The following is a 21,355-nucleotide window of genomic DNA, read 5'->3' as shown; positions in this document are numbered from 1 at the left end:
ATTTAGGAGATATAGGCTAAAATCTAATGATAGGCGTTCAATTCCTACCTTTTCCACAGACATTATGGCCAAACAAAGGTCACTACATCTGATCTATTTGACTAAACTTTCATTATGATCTGTAGGGATTTACTCAACAGTGTCAATGAAGTCTTGGGAACAATTCATCTCATGCTGAAACAGACATTTATTTACACCTGCTGAGATGAATTGCACCCTGTATTCCATTAATCCTATTGACTATATCTCCTTTCCTCATAAAAGAAATGTAAAAAATTATCCCTGATTTAGACATCCATCTGTAAGTAATGTAAATCTCCCCTTAAATAAATAATTCATGTCCCAGTTCAGTCAAAAGTGAAGGTGTACTTCATTTTTAGGGGATATCACTGATATCATTTTGCTCCCAAAAGGAAGAGAAATCAGTGCTAAGGTTGGATAGATAAGCTTAATATTCAATATAGTCTGCTTCTGAAATCTTCCTGTGCTAGACACTGCAACATCATCTAGAACAAAAGAGGATGATGTTATGTGCCAGTCTGAATGCCACCACAAAACAAATAATTTATCTTTCTTGTACTGGGAGAGAAAACAGGCCTGTGAAAAGAAGTGAGGGATGGAGGTTGAGATGTGACTTGAAAAGAGCAAGCAATGACCAGAAAAAAAGCCATGAGGAAAGTATTTACTATTGGTGCATTTCAAATCTCTGTTGTGCTGGAGAGGGGGAGTGACATTTTACTGGAACTCTGTGCTGATGAATGAAGCTCAGCCTGAGCAGCCAAGTTTCCTTGCAGCAAGATAAACGTGTTATGTATTATTATATTACATTGCAATAAAAGGGTGTGGTAGTTTAAATATATTACAGATATAAATATAACAGAAAAAGTGTAAAAAGGCTAAGCAAAAACACTAGAAGAAATATGTGATGGAACAAAGGAGTGTATGAAACCAGACACAAGCATAGAGAAATTTATCACACTAGAAAAAGAAGCAAGAGACATTTAAACGAGGTAAGAAAAAGCATCAATTGTGTAAGTAACGAAGGGTGAAAGAGTACACTACAAGCCAAACAATATCCTTGGTAAGAACACAGAAAATCTGTAAGTTTAGAATGGTTCTCATAAATCTAAAAATCTAATATCAGATGAGAAGGACAAAGTACAGTGAATTGTGTGTAGGAGCTGGACAGAATATTAGGAGGACAATAACAAGGCAGAATATCTGAAAGGATGGCATAAGACTGAAAAAGCTGTTGTCTTTTAATTAAAATGTCAAAATGTATCTACATAAACTCTGCAAGCAGACAAAAGCAAAAAGAGATGATCTAGAGTTTTCAAGAAGTCTGTAATAATTTCTGTCCTAAAACCTAGGTAGCAATGCTGAAAATTCTGAACAATGCTAAACTCTTTGCACAGTGAATCAGGTTGTGCAAAATATTGAATATGCAATATGGAGAAGCAGAGAGTCAGTTCATTTCCTGTTAAGGGATATAAATGAAATAATCCTCAGCTACAGAGGAAGAGTAAATAACAGTAAATAAAAGCTCAAGCTTCAGATAAAGCTCTAGCAACCAGAGAACATAGCAAGGTCTCAGGAAATCTCTAAGGATGAGAATCCCTGTTTGAATTTATTGCAGATTCAAATTTTCTTTGGATGTAACTGTGGATAATACCTGTAAAATTAAAAATCTCATTTCTACTATGTGGAAAAAAAAATCTTTCTAAACTCTTAAAACTATTTTAAGCACAAGAGGCTTTTTTAGGAATTGAAATGTGTTTGTTCATCTGTCAGTGTTTGCAGCAAGTAAACATGATGTCAATTAGCCTTGCTAATGTGAAATCATTACCAGTTCCTGGGTGGGAGAAAGAGTTCATCAGCTCAAACATACCTTGTGTGTGTTGCAATATATCCTACTGCTGGGTAAGAACAATCCTGGATGCTTAACTAATTAGCATTTTTGAATGGTTTGAAGCATTTTGAAGGGTTTGAAGCCTTAAGTAGAAATTTTATAGTGGCACACCAACTTGACCAATAGCTGAGTTAAGAGACAATTGAGACAATTGTACTGGAGCTTGAACAACTGTAGAATATAAAATCCTTCGAGCACAAAAAAAAAAAAGTTAAAAATTTAGTGTTATTAAAGTCATGATTTTCTGGTAAAACTCAGCATAACTGTTGGGGGTAAAATTATCCCCTTAATACTAAAAATTTACTCTACTTGTCATGAAACAGTGTAGTCCCTGATGGCTGCAGTCTGAAGCTAATCTGTGGACCAAATTGGAGGCTGGAAGCCATAATAAAAATCATTTCCAGTTTCTGCTCCATGTGCAATAAAACCAGAGTCCAAGATATTAGAAGAAATACAGGTGGGTTTGAACTGTCTTTTTGATGTTTTAAATCAACATCAGAAAGCAAAATAAAGAAACCCCCACTCTAATAAGCCTAAGTCTACAATTTCAGAGATGGCATGTTAAAGTTAGTAACTGGTTATAAAATGCCAGAGACCCATAGCAGCTGATGTCATTATGTGGGATGGAAGGGAGTATTATAGTGGAGTATAAAACCATGAGTGGGCTGGAGTGAGTGAAAATGTTGATTTCCAGTGTCTAATGAGGAGCATTCATCTGGGCCCAGTGTGAACAGCTTTACAGCAAGCAGGAGGAGCTGGTTCTTCACACAGATGAGAGACTTGTGCAATCCCTTGTTTTAGGATGCTGTGCTTGTAAAAATTCATAGGTAATCTGGGGCACAAGCAATAAATACCCAGAAAAAAAGATCTACTGTGATTGCCAAATGTATGAGCTACTGTGGGCTTGGATCATCCACTAAGCTGAAATGAGTCAGAGTGAGTGAGTGCTCACAGGTATTGCACACAGCCTGTGCTCCCTGGACATCTATCACAGACACTGCTGAAGTCCAGTGACTGGGTTAGACACACTTGGTGAAGCATTAACTCAGTTCTTACATGCTTACTGTATTTCCTTTTCTGCAGTTCCCTGTAACTGGATCTATAATTTCAGGACATTCAACAAATGTTACCTTAAAGTCAGACCTGGGTCTGTGGCACTTCAGGTCCTGAGTGAAGTCCTACCAATCATCCTACCACCCAGCTTGCCTTCCAAAAGTTTCCATCCATAGAGCAGCTATAGCAAAACTTCTGCACTGTAAAATGTAAAATTAAAACAGTGCAGATTTAATTAAGTTGCCAGGCTATAAACATATGAATTGCCATTGTTATTGTTTCACCTTTTGATCAACCAGTCTTTCCATGGACACAGGACAGAAATCCAGGTCAGTAAGTTCTTAAACCAATGGATATTTTAATTATGCATGTTTGAATCAACACAGAACAAGTGTGGTATTTATAATTAATAAATATTGTAAATGAAGCAAAGTTTCAATGTTATTTGGTATATCATAGTATCTTCTTACTGAAAGAATTTCTGTGAAACTCTTAGAAAACAACTACATTATATTCATCCTGGATAGAATTTTTATGTGATGGGCAGGCATGTTGATACAATACCAATACTGGTGGTGGATGTGCCAACAGCACCAGTTTCTCCTCTAGCCAAGGCTTCAGATCAGTGTGATGCCTCATGAGGAAACCTATGTGGATGCCTCTTTTCAGCCCTGTTCCTCAAGCTTCTTATGCTGAAGTGTTGCCTTTCTCTGCCTTGTGTGATCATCCCATCTTCCAGTTTTCCTATGCCTCCAACAGTCCATTCAGCTTGTTCTTTAGGAAAATCCCTTATATTCTGCTTAACTTCCTCTGGGAACTTTCATAACCTTCAAGTATTGTTTCTGTTTATTCCCCCCTCCCTTCACCCTTCAAACTTCAACATCTGCAATATATTCCTAAGAAACAGCTCTGTCTGGATGGCACACAGGTCTCAGTATTACTATCTAGTCACTTTTGATGCCAAACCCATAATATCACTCACTGAACAGTTCAAGCTACGTGTGATTAAAATAATTCCTTAGCTGAAGACATGTCACTAATATTCCTTTTCAAATCTTTGGACAGAACTGCCATTCTGCCAATCACTTGAACTTATGATTTTTTCTTGTTTGATTTCTTAAATCCAAGATATCCCTAATTTTCTTCCATTCATTCTGCCTGCAATATTAATCTTTACCTGCCTATCTACACAGAAAAAGCACTGGTCCTGCTTGCAGAGCATCCTGCTTACTGAGTACACAGCAAAAATATCCCTGCTCTGCTATGAAATGCTGCTCTGTGTGTGCATTTCCCCATCCTTTGATCATGTGCTGCTCTGTTTACAGTTTGCTTGTGACTTCTCTTCACTATCAAATTTATGTTATTTGTTTTATGTTCATAACCTAATCCCACTTTATCTCTCCTTCAGAAACAAGAGATTGTCTCCTGCTTCTAATCAGCTACTGATAATACCCTTCATCACCCACTTGATTCATTCTCAAGCAGTTACTTTCATGTTGTTCACGCTTGGAAGAAACACTCCAAAATAACATCATTGCTTTCCTTCAAGTCCCATCTCCAAATCTGTCTTTTGACATTATGCTTATAAAAGTGCTTGGTGTAAATAAGCTGAAAATAATTCTAAGATTGTTGTATTGCTTTGTTTCCTTTTCTTCCTGAGCTTTTGTTTATCTTTGTGGTGGTGTCTCCTGCAAAAAGTACATATGTTTTTATGTAGCATATTTTTAATGATGTTTGCAGACCACTTCATAAATTGCATTCAATCTTTTGGTTTCTGAATCATACTTTAATATAAACGTAATTGCAGTGAGATTGAAAACCTGAGGTTCCTCTTATTTTTATAATTTTAGTTTTTAATACATGCACAGATCTGTACGTGCTCCATTTTCACAGCAGCTGAATGACTGCAATGTGTTATATGCTTTTCTTCCCACCACTGTTTTTATCACAACTACTGTAGAGAAAATTGAAGCATAAAGAGATGAAGGATAACATTCAGAGCATCTATTTCCCAGCTTTGGACAGCATGTAGGTGGAATGTAAGCAGTTAGGTTTATGGAGAGCAAATTCACAAACCAACATTGCAGTACATAATGTTCTGTCAATATCTTTATCCTGGAGCATGAGAATCTATAGATGCCCACACACTCACTCCCTGGACCAAAGAACCAGGCACTAAGCACAAACATAATTTGGAATTCCTGCAGAGACACTTTAAGAAACTCATGTATATTAAGTTTGCTTCCACCTCTGGGGTTCCCCAAGCAGTTTGTTACACTTCTATTTTAATGCCTGAAAAGCAAACAGCACAAGTGTATTTGTTGTTCCCACACCACAACATTGACCACAACAAGGAGTTGCCATGGGCAAGACCTGCAGCACAGCATAGCAATGCAGGAGCTGCATAAGGGTGCCCAAATCTGAATATCCTGCTTTCCAGAGTATGCTCCTGAGCTACTGAGGGTAATTCAAGGAACAAAAGAATACAGGTTTGAAGGGGTTTGAAGGTAGGCAGCCCTATATCGGGGGGCACAAAATCCCAGGGAAAGGCTCTATCTCCACACAGTGAAAATTCTATTCTTTTTATATAGGAAAAAGGTACCTTTAAAATGAACTCATAATTTTATGACCTCTATTTGAATGAACTCAGGAAAAAATGCAATACGCAGGCAAAACTTTGAAGGTTTATTACCTTCCAAAAATCATGAAATAAAGTCTTTGTCTCATTTTATATTCCTTTTCCCCTCAAGTTTCATTGTGATGCCTCTGCAGTGAAAAGCTGTATTTCTGTAAACAATATTGGGGTTGTGGCTGTTATCATTTCACACAAGACCCCTCTTGCAGAAAGAGCTTTGCAGAATATTGGACGATTTTTTTAAGCACCCTTGACAGTCTGCTGTGCTGAGTCGAAAGATTTCAAGGTACATTAACTTTAACAAAAGAGTGTCTGTGCCATAAGCCCCCATTTCACTTCAAAATAACGATAGCTGTTTTAAAAACATATATATAACTTAACCCAACTCTTTTATTTATTATTATTATTTATTTAGAAGGTCCCTCAAGCAAATCCAGATAGAGGCTGATAGGATGGGATTTGCAGGACCAGGGACAGTTTCAATTTTGCTTTGAATTCAACATAATTGAGACTGTGGCATTTGAAAATGTGCAGTCTGCAGATTAGATCATGTAGTTTCCCACCCATTACTAACTCTTCTCCTTCCAGTGCACGCTGTGCTCTGCCTCATGCACACATTCTATTTCATTCTGCAGATAATCAAGGGCAGAATTTAGAACCCCAGGAAAATGCTTTTTCACTGCACAGGAATTGCATCTTTAGTCTTTGCATGCCAGAGGATTCTTCAATTTATTGCACAGAGCTCTGTTTTCTGTGTTATTCTTGTATTCTTTTAAGTAGGTTTTCACCTTGTGAAGAAGTAATTTCTATCATTGTGCTTTGAATCCAATACTCTGTTAACTCTGCAAAACACTTATGCTGGGTATACTTAAAATCAGAAGGGATTTTTTTTTTTTGGTGTTGTGTGTGTGTCTGTGTTCTTTCACTAAATTAATATGGGCATATTTGTTAATACTAATAACTTCTTACCTCTTTTAACTTTACTGAAAACCAAGATTTTGTCTGCCTTGGTCTGAATTTCATACAAATTTATAATTTTGTGTACTGTTACTGACTTCCTGGGCCTTTGCATATGTGCATTAATAAAGCTTCTGTGGTCTTCTGCTGTAGCACAACAGCTTCCAGCTCCTTTAATTGAAAAAGTGCACCTGGGTCTACATCCAGAATGTTCCAATAAGAAGGACTTGAAACCCATGACAGAATAACAATAATAAGCAATGATTTTAAAAGGGATTTTTTTTTTCTAGCATTCTTCTATCCTCAGTTTATCTTTGCTCCACATCATTGGATCATAAGACATCATTCCAGTTTTCCTAGAAATTGAACAGACGTTTACAGCAGTGTAAAGTGAGTGTAAAATGCCCCAAATAAAAATAGCAGTTTTGTACTCATTTTGCCTGGTTGAGCAAATATGATCCTGATTGTCTGATAGCCCACAACTCTGCCAGCACTCCTGCTCACAGGAGTGCTTATGTTCAGCATGAAGTTTAAGTGGCCTGTGGCTACATCTATGTCATAAACAAAACATGTAAGCACTTGTTTTTTGGCCCTGAGTTCAGACAGTTCAGACATGTCTGTGTACATTCAAACTTTTTAAAACAAAGTCAACCTATTCAAGCCACTTACTGAGAAATATCCTTTGTCTGTGCTAACTCCTGAACCGTGGCTGAAAATTTTGGAGGATATTGTAGTTGTCCAGACTTTATACCAAAAACAGTAGAGAGAACCAAATCCAAAGCTCTGTCATATTTTCTGGTATTTTTTATGAGTAAACTGAGTTTTTAAGTTGTTTGACAAGTGGACTGCTACCCCTGTTAATAAGATAATCTTGGTTTCATTGGACAAAAATGACCTCTACTAAGTTTCAGTTGCTTTTCAGTCTTTGATTTCTTGCATTTTATTTTGGTGCATTTCACTGCTTTGATCTTCTTTAGAGTTGTTGTGGTCTTTTGATTTCTTGTTTGTGTCTTTTACCTTATAGTTTCCTGACTTAATGTATGCCTAATTGATCTGAAAAAGCCTACAGAGGGTTATACATGCCATGTGTTCAGATAGTGGGTGATCTTAGGATATTCCTTTCAGGTTTTAAAAATATGCTACTTAAGCTGCTCTACAAGCAAAAATGTTTCCTTCCATGATTGATTTTATTCATATAGTTTAGTCTTTTCCCTAAATATTGACCCATGGTTCTTTCATTGACCCTTTTAGATTTTCTGTGTACATTTGTCTAGTTAAAAAAAAAAAAAAAACAAAAAAAAAACAAAACAAAACAAAAAAACCACAAAACTAGAAGCAACAATAATCAATTAATGTTTGCTGAATTTCAAATTCCAAGTTTGCATCACCTTGTCTGAAAGGAATTACAAAAGAGATAAAAAAACCAGAATAAGGTGAAATCCTTGCTGGTTGTGCTGAAACTATTTGTAACACAAATTGATCTTCAACTTGCTGTCTCTGTTCAAAAAGACATCCACCATTACCCACAGGGAAGAGTGGTGCCATCACCTTGCACTTCAGGCAGAGATGCACTTTGCAACACAAGACTTGTAAACATAAGTATGTAAGTATAACATTATATAAATGTAAGTAAATATAACATTTATACAAATCCTTTTAGCCCCTTGAACCTCTTAGCTCACAAATTGTAATGAAAACTATGTTTTCAGATCATATTTATAAAAACTCAAATCTTCATAAAGAGAAGCTCAGAAGCCCGCATAATCTAGTGGTTTACATTTTTTTAAGACTTATTAAATGATCTAATTCAAAAGAACGTATATAATCATGTTCAAAGCAGTTGAACCAGGTTAGCCCCACAGGTGTATGACTATATGTTCTTGAGACACAAGCTAAAATCAAGACATGGAATTTAATTGTAGGTCAGATAAGGTTTGGGACTCATGGAAAAAATATTCTCCATCTTTAGCTTAACTGTTGGACTTTATGATCTTAAAGGTTTTCTCTACTGAAACAATTCTATGACTCTTTGTTCTATATTTAAATTTCCTGGCATGGTAGCTGCTTTTATCAGGTTGCATGCTATTATATCCCAATTCTGTTTTCTCTTTTCTCCCCTGTTTCTGATAGATTTCTCTAAAGTCTACTGATGCCACTTTCCAAACACCAACGATGACAATCGTCATCCAGCAACAACTGAAGTTTCTACATTTGTAGTGGAAACTTTTACTTACACGACCTTGACAATAAAAATGGATGTTATTTTGATCATAAGTACCATGAGCTGTAAATATCATACAAATCATTATTGATGTAAACAGAAGCTAGAATCCAAGACCAATGAGCCAGACATGGGCAAAGAATACTTGCTCAGACCATGAAACTGATTTTTTTTTTTTTCCCCCAGAGATCTTTTCTCTAAATAACAACCTGATGTAAAAAGTGTTGATTTTGGGGGTGTTCAAAGAACAGATCTACATCTAAAGCCTTGTGGTTCAGGCTTGTCTCTAATTAAGAAGTGTCCTAAAGTGAACAAAGGGCCACACAGTAGGAAATATATGCTTGCAGACACCAATTCACACCTGCTAATGATTAGTTTGCAGACACTACCAGATGTGCTATTTATCTGATGATCAGAGTAATTGAAATGAATTGCTCTGAATCAGTCATGCGAAATTGTCCCAGTTAAGTAGATGTGTTGTTTCTCCTCTGTTTTCTTATGGGCAAGATGGAGCTTATCATTTTCCTTAACACTGTCCTTTACCCTTTAATTAGTGCTCCCACAAAGAGTTGGAGCTGCATGCCATAACCTCATCCTAAAAACAAAGACAGACAATATGTCTGTTCAGAAAGATTTTGAGTCTGATCATGGGTAAGAGTTCACAGAGGCATTGGCTAGTAATAAAAACAGGTCATGACTTTAATCACATACACAGAAATCTGCAGTTCAATGCTTTCAAGGTCAAAAAGTGAAACCCTACACTATGAAGGGTTACAAACTTTTAGAACTCACTGACAGAGGGGAATAGTGGTAGTGGAAAGTATCAGTGTAGTTCCCAAACAGGAACAAGTGAAAAACAAATTAATGTGAGTTCAGAGGGGGAGCACAAAGGGAATGGATGCAAACAGTAGCCAGGTTCACATGTTTTCCCTTGTTTTGCCACTGCTGGACACTGACCTGGCCCAGACAGCAAGTTATTGAGATTTCTTTCTTCCCAAAAGAGCTATAACCAGCTATAATGCAAAAAAACCTGACTACTGAGAATTAGTCTGTGAAAGGATAAATAAGAAAATAGGAGGAAGGCCATTTAGACTTTTCTGTTGTCCACTCCTACAAGACAGACTGATCCTGAATTCAGCCTGTGCTTTATGCTGGAAAGTCCATAAGTAGAAAGCAGGATGAGATGGGTTGAAGTGTGTATATTATCTAGGCAAACATAAAAAGGGTGTCTTTAGCCATAGTATAGTTACAGTGGTATGGGTTTAAATTCTTTGTTGTAGTACAAGGTTTATTTTTATACATTATTTCAGGTCTGCTGATGCCTTTGATTTAGATTATGGTAATTCTTCTACCTTTTGCCATTTGATTTTTTTTCCTACTATGCAAGAAATCTTTAATAGTTTGTCTGTGGCAGATTGAAGTTTCTTTATATCTCCAGCACAGCATAAAGAATACTCGTCCTGGTTTGCCTAGAGGAAAAAAAAAAACCAAAACAACAACAACAAAACAACAACAATAACACACAATCCTAGGAAAAATCTAATTGGAGAGATCAGAGAACTGAAACTAAGAATGGAGCAGAAACAAAGGCATTTAAAAGACTTAAACTATGCTTTCCTGGAGATTTTCTCAGGGCCTTTGTGTACATTGAAAGTTCTGGTTGTAGTTGTGATGGTAATAACTTCTAGTTCAGTTTCCTGCAACCTCTCGCCAGAAATACTTGTCTGCTTCTATTTCTAGACTTACAACCCTTCGTCTGCAATTGAATTTCCCTCAGGCTCGTGACCCTGTGTCTTACATGAGGTCACAACACTTCATTTGTGAAGGTCACCGTTCCCATCTGAAAAAGAACAGAGAAAGTTTTCTCTCAGTTTTGGAGTATTTTTTCCCCCAGAATACTGCACCTCCAGCACTATTTATATGTTACTTAATGATGCCCATTGTACTACTCGAAGCTGAAGCTCACGTGGCCTGTTTGAGCTGTTATGAAGAGAGACTACAGAGTTGGAAGAAGAGCAGAAATCTCTGAGATCTCTGTTCAGTGTTCTATCCACTGGACCATGAGCAGTAGTTGGCAGATATAACTAACAATATTCAGCCTTCTGTTGGTGAAGGCTTATTAAAAATTCTAATGATTTGTGTTTTTGTCTCAGGTTATTTATCTTATTCTCTCTCTCTCTCTCTGAATGCTGGAAGGAGGTAGTCAGCATCATTACACCCCAGACAATTGAGTTGATTGCTTTTTTCATAATAGTGTTGGAGAACAGAGTTGTGCAATTTTCAGCAGGCGACAGAACAGACAGAAGAAAAAGTGAGTGCTTTAAATAGAATTACTGCAATGCTGCTTGCAAAATGCTCATCGTTAACCCTTAATGAACAGACCATGCTCAGATATTGGCATTAATTTATTCATTTAGGTTATCAGTTTTTCATCCCTAGATTTTTTGCACACTATTATTCCTGTCCTCCCATATTCTGGGTTTCCCTCTCTTAATAAGACTATGGTGATTTGTTCCTTGAGCTGCGACTCTTTCTTATTTCTCAAAGATGTCTTTCTTTTTGCCTTCACTCACAAGTGTATTTTTTGTTTTCTGTATGTTTCCTCCTCTTTCTTCCCTCATTTTTCTTTCTGTATCCTATGTCATATGCCTATTCACAGGGGTATCAAAACAAGTTATAATCCTTAAAAAGATAAGCTTCTAAACAGTCATATAATTAAAGAATCATGGAATGGTTTCATTTGGAAGAGATCATGTAGTTCCAACCACTGTGCCAGTGACATGGCCAGAGCCCATCCAGAGCAGGGACAGAGCACACCTGCAGGCACAGCCAGCTCTGAGTTCCCCAGCAAAAAGGTGAAGATACTTCAGGAAATTCACACCTTTTACCTCTTGCCCAGAAAAGGAAAGCAACAGAAGCATGAAAATTACAAAGTGGGGGATGCTATTGCACTGATTTTTGTGCACATATTTGTTTGTTATATTTACCCTACATCCTGACCAGCCAGATTCAGTGCACTTTAAATTACCCATTATTTTTGCCAAAGCACACGTGTTCAAGTGCAAATGCACTGAAAGCTGGGAACAGCTGATTCCTTTAGGGGGTGATTATTCACCTTACCATGGAAAAAACCATCATATTCAGAATGTGATAAAAAAAAAAATACTGCTGCTTTGCCAACAATTCTCCCCAGATTTTGAAATCACTGCCATTATTTCAAGAAGTATATAAAAACAAATAATAATATACCCTGCATATCATTCTCTTCCAGTTTCATCTGCCTTTTTGGGCAGGAATCAAAATTTTTATGGATGTCTTCTTGCTTTTAAAGTCTGTTCATAATTATTTTTCACTCCTACACAACACTTGTATGTCTTTGGGAAGTTTCCTTAGTTTCTACTCCACCTCCATCTTCAAACCCTTAACATCCTTCTTTTGTGCCTGGTAATTTTTCATTCTACCAATACTAGTCACCCAAAAAAATTAAATGAGAATTGGCTCCTTTTTCCTTCTAAAATCCCAGTAGTATAATTATTGTCCAGTAAATGTAATTTAACATGTCACTAAACTCAAACTTTTGCCATTGTATCAAGTTCATGAGAAAAAGACAAGATGCTGTAAACAGACTGTATGCACAGTCTGGAAGAAGCTTCAAACATGTCATGATTTTATTTGTTCATACCATGACTAGAATTTGTAATTTGTCAGAAAATTTCTTAAATATTCACTGGGCAGAGGGTAATGCTACTATTTTGGTGATTCATTAGTGTTGCAAGCTTGTAATGAAATTCATCCTAAAATGCTCCAGACTGGTTCAGTATTGAAGCTGTCTCAAGGCTCAGGTACTCCAACCTTCTCTCACACTTGTGAGAAGGGCAAAGATCAGGCCCTGTGCCCTGCTCTAGTCTCTCAGAACTCCTCATTACTTTCTCTTATACTCATTACTGTCGTTACTGGCTATTTTCACACTCTCCAGATACTCTAAAATTATCTCTAAATAATCTGTCTTTCAAAATATGCTAAATCCAAGTGCATAAAAGTACCACAGTGAATTAAAATCATGGGGTTTTGACTAGAAGCATGGGAGGCCATGTGTGACAACAGAAATTACTATTGTAATCAAGGTCTGTTTTGATCATTGTTCTTCCAATCTAAATACAGTGTATTCTTATGTTCTATATACATCCTGCTAAATTATGTGACAAAGCCCAGATGCATCCCCACAGATGACTTCAGAGAGATTATAGGAGGAGGGGACCCCAATAGTGCTCTGCCAGGATACTTCCAGACCCATCACGTGGCCATTAGCCCCTCAATTACCCATCTGCACAAGCCCAGAGGAGCATAAATGTACAATGGCAGTCAGGAACCCAAATCAGAGACTCCCAAGGAACAGCCACCCTCTCTGGACTCTACTCAGAGTAGTCCCAGCAGAGCTATCCACTCCCCTGCCAAAACACAAAAACCATCATCACAGGTTTTTGGATTATGGGGGCTGCTGCCTAGGGATAGGACTTTTTATAGGAGGCAGGGAACCCCCCACCTCCTCCTCCTCCAAAAAAAAAAAAAAAAAGAGCAGTTCTAGGTCATTCCTATTATGCAAGATTTAAGGGAGTAACCCAAGGCAGAAAAAGAAAGGGTGATTTTGGGAGAAATGAAAGTTGGAAAAGAGGAGTAAGGGGATGAAAAAGATCAGACAGTCATTAACAATTTCCTAGTCAGTTTGTTTGGCTGTGCTCTGTCAGGGGAGGGAACAGTCTTGTTGCTTTCCCTTCAACCTCCTCCCCAAGTGACGACTCTCTGCTCTGTGCTCACCTGTGTGCATGAGGGAATCACTGCAGCAACCAGAGCCAGACCACAGGATGGACATCCTGCGTGTCCATGGTGCCAGGAAAATGAAGGATCTAGTGAAGATCAAAGTTGACCAGCCCCTGAGTAGCCTGGGGGTTTGAGTGAGCCTGTTTGGGGTCGTGCAGGAGTGCCTGTGTATCTCCAGGGGTGAGCACACAGGTGTCAGCTGTGGAGCTGAGAAGTTCTGGGTGGTTCTGTCTGTGACAGCAACTGGAGAGGGGGTACTGTCTCAGGGCCTTCTCTGCCAGCAGCTGTGGAGACTGGACAGAGTGTCTGGGTACCACTGCTTCAGGGATCCTGCTTATCTATGGTATGCATGTGTATGGTTTCAGCAGTGGACTTCCATTCTACCCAGCCAAAGGAGGCAGCAGGATGAGGCTGTTGGTGTCATCTTGGTTTGATGGGTGCTGGGGGTGTGTGTCTCTGATCTGTGTGCCTGGCCACATTTATGCACATTTTTATATGTGCTTATGGTGTCCATATGTGCCTATAGGAAACAGCCTCAAATTGCACCAGGAGAGTTGGATATTGGGTTGTTTGTTTTTTTTTTCCACCAAAAGTTTTGTCAAATATTGGAACAGGCTACACAGGCAGTGGAGAAGTCCCCATCTCTGGAGAGATTTAAAAAAAGACACATGGATGTGGCATTTCAGGACATGGTTTAGTGGTGGATTTGGCAGTGATTGATTAACATTTGGACTTGATGATATTAAAGGTCTTTTCTGATCTAAACAATGCTAAAATTTTATGATTATATCTATCTGTCTATCTATCTGCATGAAGACATTTTGTGTACAAGAATGTATAGAGTGTGTGTGCTTGCTTTGTGTGCATGTATGTGCTGGGAATAGATCTTCACTCTCACTGCCAGCTGCATCTGGGTACCTGGAGCAGCAGCACATTCACCTGTCTCAGACAGACAGACACACTTATGCAGGCATATATGTATCATTTTTATAAAAGGATACTTTTTCTCTCTGCAAGAATGCCAGTTTTGGCAGTGGTTGAGCTCAGTGATATCCACACACCAGATGAGGTTTCTGAACTGAGTCTCAGGGTCATGGTTATATCCCAGCCTCATAACCTCCTTTGAAACACTATGCCAGTCTCTCACTAAGGTAACAGAAAAAGCTGAACATGGAACCAACCTTCAATCTTGCTTTTTCATAACATTTTAAGGTCTTTTTTTTTTTCTTTTGCTAGCCACGTACTTTTTGCCATCTTTCTGCAACCACAAGAGCTGGAGTATATGCATATTTTAATGTAGACTGAGCTTCTTCCATAATCTCATAACTCCAGGAGGATTTAATATAATTCTCAGTGATTATTTCCAGGGCCTGTCTTTGCAGGTGGTCATTGATTTCCTGAGCTTCAGCAGAGTGAAATTGATGTCTAGCCCACACTAGTAAAAGGTTTACTGGAATAGATATATCTCTCAGTACAGCTAATACTGGCAAGCACTCTATTATGGATGCAATTCTGTTGTAGAGGAGAGAAGTAAAAGGTTTTCATCCTGTTTTTTCCTTGGGAATGCTTTTTTTCTAGCATAGAGATGTTATTCAAAATTTCACCCCTGAATGATATCTGCAAGTTTTAGTCATAAATCTGGCTTGATTTTTCTCTGTCTTTTCATTCCTCATGTGAAGCTGGAAAACAGCAATGAGAGCTGACAAATTGACTTTAAATCTGCAGAAAGGCAGCAATGTTCTTTGCTTCCAGCCTGAAAAGACAAGCAGAGCAGGAATTCACCCTTGGCCTGAGTGTGGAAAGCTTTCTCCAAATGAATGCCACCAAGCTCCTAGGTTTATATAGAATTTATGGCTTACATAACTTTAGAAATTGGGCAAATCTCTCAAATATCTGTTTTGTCTCAGTGAGAGAGCTCTGTAACACAAAAAGGGCACAGTGGGTGCTGTGAGATGGGAGGACCCACTGCTCAAGTTGCATCTGAGGAGCTGAGGCACTTGGAGGAGGGGCTCCTCTTCCTGGCAGAGGCAGCACAGAGCACTGGGACTTCTCCATCTCCATGTTTCTACACAGAAATCAGCTACAACACAAGAATGGCATAGCCTCAGGAACCTTGACATGTTTATTTGTGCACAGCATGTTAAAGTGAAAATTTAAAGTGCAGTAATTAATTCTGCCACGCTCCCTGTGATGCCATGATCAAGACAGGAGCTCTAGCTAAGCAGAGGAACTCATATTTGATTGATTTTTGATTCTAACCCTTACCAAGCCTTTGCCTGTGATAGCTTCTGACTTGTTTGAACACAAGTGGCTGGTGTAGGTAAGCCTGGTCATAATGTGGTATACAATTTCATCTATGGTTTAAATTAAAACCTGATTTTGGGAATTAGGAGACATGAAATGCAAACACATAAGGTTTATCCTTACTTAAACATTCAGGGCACATCTGTCCTTAGTAATAATTAATAATGCCGTGCAGAAACCACACTGGGAGAATTACAAAGGTTATTATGTGGATTAAATGCCTCTTCTTTGTCTGAGCCTTTCGATCTTTCTGTAGTGCAAAACAGCTACACAACAGGATAGTTAATGATTTGGGTCTACATAAAATCTTGGGCTCCTAGGTCACTGAGTCTGTGGGTAAGAAAAGCCAGGGAAAGCATATTAGAGGGGCTGGCACTGCTCCTGGATGCAGAATCTACCTGGGCTGGTTTTCAGTCCTCTTGCTTAGAGGTGCTGGCAGGACATCTGTCACCAGAGTCTGCACAGAAAGCTTCCTTGTGCTGATTTTCTGCATCAAGTTGAATGTCCACGTTACAGAAGTTATGCTTGAAATTGCAAATTGGTTCTAATATATCTGAAGAAGTGATTTCAGGCCTTAGCTGCAGTCCTGGAGAGTTTGCAAGGTGCTATATTTTAGATTTGGTCCATGATGGACTCTTAGAGGTCTTTCTTTTTTGGGGGATGTTCCTTCACATGTGTTTTTTAAGGCTTTTTGGTTTCTTTTCTGAGCAGACATGTATGTTCTGCTTAAATTACAGAATCTTGTCAAACATGGAAGTGGAAAAGTGACACAAAGAACTACCCTAACTCTATGACAATGTTTTTTCTCAAAAATCAGTAATCAGCCTGCAAAGATGCAAATTCTTCATGCACTTGTCACCATGCCAAAGGCACCTAAATACACTTGTCACCATGCCAATAGTTCCTAAATAGATCTTAGTTTTGACCACTGAAGAACGTGTATTTAAACCTAAATTAACTAAATTAACTAAAAACACTATGTGAAAGGTAGGGATGCAAATGTAAGGGGTTTTTTTGTTTGTTTTTGAAGAACATTTGCTGTGATTTCTTTTCAACCAATACTTTTGCATGGACCTAAGTTGGGAAAGTCACTGTGTTGTACTGTAGTCAGATTTATTTTTTAATAAAAGACAGAAACAGTGTTCTATAGCACTACATCCATTACGTGCCTAATGAAAAATCAATAGCAGCTGGGTACCTTATTCCAAGAACTGCTTTTAGAAATTCTACCCACGGGATATTTGTGAAAGGTAGGTTTAGTGTCTTAATTCCCACAAAGTCTGTAATTCCGGCTTGTTTCTGCTTGTTTGGTATTCATCACAATACCCATAAAAAACTTGGTAAAGTGTACTCATAAAATTTTAGTAAAGTTTTATATGCATTACAATAAATACAACACAAGAAGAGTCTATGGACTGTCTCTCATACGTACAGTAAAGGGAAACAAAAAAACCCCTCTGATAGCAGGTTGTAAATGAATGGTGTTCTTCAGCACATACACTAAGTAGCATTATGTTATTATAGTACTGCAATTCATTGGATAAATGGAGTTGATTCCCCTCTTATTTTCACTACAGTAAACCAAGTATTTACTTAACTAAGTGCAGGTTGAGGGATTTGCATACTTTTGAACCCTGTCTGTGAAAAGAAGAATACTTTTCTCAGCATATACATGCATTTTCTGCAATTAAATAGATTTTTAAAAGAACAAAAGTAATAGGAATCTCCATACATAGAATCAGTGTCTCTACAATTAAAGCCATATAGCTATTGAATAAAAAAAAAAAAAAGTTTTTGGCCAGAATTGATATATTAAAAAAAACAAAAAAAACCCCAAAAAACCCCAGAAAAAAACCAAAACAACAACAACAACAAAAAACACCAAAACAAACAAACAAGCAAACAAAAAAAAAAAAAAACAAAAACAAAAACAAGCAAACAAACAAAAACAAAAAACAAAAACAAACAAAAAAACCCCAACCACACCTATACCATGAAATTCTGGCTTTTGTTCTTATCAAATCAAGAAAGAAACATAACTTGAAATATTTTTGCCTTACTTCATTAAAATGTCTTATACTGACTGTTAAGAGTAGAGTAGTTTTTAGGCATTTTGCTTTGAGCAGTCAGTGATTAAGAGCAAGGTATCTATAGTTCTTTTTCTGTTATTTTTAGGACCTGTCCAGAGATTCCTACATTATATAAATTATTCTGCTTCTCTTGTACTTTTCCAGAACATTTTTCTTTGAATCTTCAAAATAGATTTGACTCTGTGCTCAAAAAAAAAAAATTTTTTTTTGCTCATGGGAGCATATACATAATCTTCATTTTGTCAATCACTTTATTATATTTCATATTTTCTCTGGGTAGCATAGATTAAATGAATACTTAAATAATGAATAAAAATACAGAGGGCTAAAAGTCCCTGAAAAAATGCATAAGGGAACATTAAATTTATATGCCTAAAAGCAGTGTTAGATAAAGACAATATTTATGCACTAGTGAGAACCATTTTGGAACCCTGAAACTTGATAGGCTGGGGTTTTGCTAAACCTGCAAATTCTGCAAAACTTGCAAAGCGTAATTTAAAGTAAAAATTAAAAAAATAATAATAATAATAATAATTATACCTGGATGGCACATCCCTGAGGAGCAGAAGCTGGGGACAGTGGGGTTCCCCAGCAGAGGGTCAGAGCTGGACCCCTTGGCCAGGGCTGATCCATCACCCCAGTGAGGGGCAGAGGGTGGGGAAGACATGGAGCAGGAGCATCCCAGCCCCAGGAGCCAGGCAGCTCCTGAGGGTCAGTGTAATATTCTCTGTGCAGTATCCCATTGCCAGCTGATAAACACTGGGAAGCACTGCTGCCACTGTGAGCACTTAGAGGGGGGTCCATGAAACAGCTGCCTAATCATAACCTCATCTAAGGATGAATTTTCAATGAGATACCTCCAAAAGCTGCTAAAACACCATGCCTATACCATATACTGGTCTGTCAAAAAGATGCCTCAACCAGCCACACTTGAGCTGGCTTTAAGCAACAAAAGTAATCTAGCCTAAGGAGTGCTGAGCTTAGCTAGGACAAGAAATCAGATAAATTAGCTCATTATGAGCTTCCTGGTGTGCTTGGCACCAGTGTATGCACCTGAGATGCATTGCACAGGTCTAGCTCAGCTATCTGAATATGACATATCATTTGTTTGCTTATCTTCAAGCATGTAGAAGGGTGTTTTCATACACTTAAAGTTTAGAGGGTACATAAATCTTTGCAGAGCGTGGAGTGCCACTGGGTGGGTCTTCCTTCCAGTACTCAGGACACCAAAAGGGCAATTTAATAAATTTGCATGTTTCAAAAAATAATATAAAAGGAATTCTCTGTGGGCTTAATTTGAGTTTCACGATAAATTGTTGGTCATAAGCTTGGAGCTGCTCAAGCTTTCTCTTGATTTTATTTTTGCTAAGAACTCTGAAGGAATTTTGCTCTACCAAGTTATTCAAATTTAGAACATAATAGAAGCATAAGCTCTTATCCAGCAGCAACCATATCTGCCTGCATTAAAATATCTAACACTATTTGCTCAATCTCCAATTTACATTTATCTACTCAAACACAAGAAAGGTCTGCAGGCTAAAAAAGAGAAAAGAATTCTACGGCTCTGACATGCAGAGCACACAGACAGAATAGAGTCCTTTTCCTGTAATGGTCTGCATTTGTCTACTAATGATTCTGACAAAACCAAACACAACCCAGCCCAGCACCTTAAAAGCTGGTTTGAATAAATTTAAAGCAGGCATGGTGAAGATGCTTGTTATTATTCAGAAGCATTGCTTTGCCTCTCTATACTCCTTTTCCAGAGGGCCTAAGATTCCAAGTAGATATTTTTGTCATGAGTTTTAACCCTTGAGGAGGTTATTTATGCTAAGAGCAACTGTCTTGGGTATTGCAGTTCCCCCAGTGCCTCACGCCACACAGCCTTAGATGTGCCCATGTGGCAGAGGAGGCTGATGGCATCATGTGCTGCCTTGGAGCTTTTTGTTTTTGTGATTCTTCCTCTGAACTCAGCCCTGATGAGGCCACACCTGCAGAACTGTGTCCAATTCTGGGCTCCTCAGTACAAGAGAAACACAAACATACTGGGGACCATCCAATGAAGGACCATTGAGATGATAAAGGAACTGAAAAACATCTTCTGTGTGAGGCTGTGAGGGCTGGGCTTGTCCACCTGGAGAAGAGAAGGAGGAATCTCCTCAATGTATATAAACACATGAAGGGAGTGGGCAGATATGCATCCAGGCTCTCTTCTGTTGTGCCTATGACCAGACCAAATGCAAACTGGAACACAGGTCTCCTCTGACCTCCAGGGTAAGCTGGTCCACACAGAGATTTTCACCTCAAAAGTCTTTCACTATAGATTTCACTATAAATCCACATATAAACTTATCCTTGTAAATAAACATAATTTAAATGCAGGCAATTTAGTTTCATCTCAGATGCATTCAATAATTATTAACTCAGATGCACAGTATATTTCACCCTTTCATTAGGCCTTTCATCAGGAAAAATAAAACCCCAAGAATTAAGCCTAAATTCCAGGATTGCTGCCCATACTTTTCATACAACTTACCTGCCTAAGCCCTCTAGAAGCAGTGACACCCAGATTTGATTTCTTAATCAATATTACACGCATTTTCTCCCCTGGTGACACAGTATGGAAAGATCCTATTTTTTTTCTTTCTATGAAAGATCATTGGAAAGTTGTTGTTCTCTTGTTCATTATGATAAATTGAGTTAATTGGCATCAGATCACATTGATTTGTGATGTCACCATGATATCATTTTACTAGGGAATTTAGAAGCACTGCCATTTGCAATAAAGGGTTAAAGACATTTCTGTCCTCTGAGGGATTCAGAACATCTCATTAAAATTCAGTGGAAGGATGACCTCTGGTTTAAGGCTAAAAATCTGTTTTACTGTCTGATTGGGTTTTATATGAAGTTCCACATAATTCTAGTTAAACCACAATTTGTAATGCTATGGCAAATTATCATTCAATTAGACTTAGCCCTCGCTGAAATACCCATACATAGGAGATATTGGAGATTCCTGAGGAAAGGTGCACAGGGTATGGATCATGTTCTGTTTATGAAAACAGATGGATATTTCATTACAAATCAATAGGGTATAAGTGATGGCTGAAAAAATTATTTTAATAAAGTTAATTCCCAAAAGCCCTAGCTAGAAGTAAATGCTTGTCACTAAGCCAGGTTGTGTCAGCTTTATGAATATTGAGCACTGCCTTGGCTCCTGAAGCAGGAAAGAATAAGTTTTTGCTTAGTTACCCAAGTAGGCATGTTTAATGAAAGGAAAGTACTCTTAGGCTGAATCTTAAGTACACTTGAAGGCCTCACATTATGATCCCTTGGGATTATCACAGAACTCTGGTATCATAGAGATGCTG

The sequence above is a fragment of the Erithacus rubecula genome (genome assembly GCF_903797595.1).
Source record: "Erithacus rubecula genome assembly, chromosome: 2".
NCBI classification, from domain to species: Eukaryota; Metazoa; Chordata; class Aves; order Passeriformes; family Muscicapidae; genus Erithacus; species Erithacus rubecula.
The sequence above is the reverse complement of the archived record's forward strand: the minus strand, read 5'-3'. Positions refer to the sequence as shown.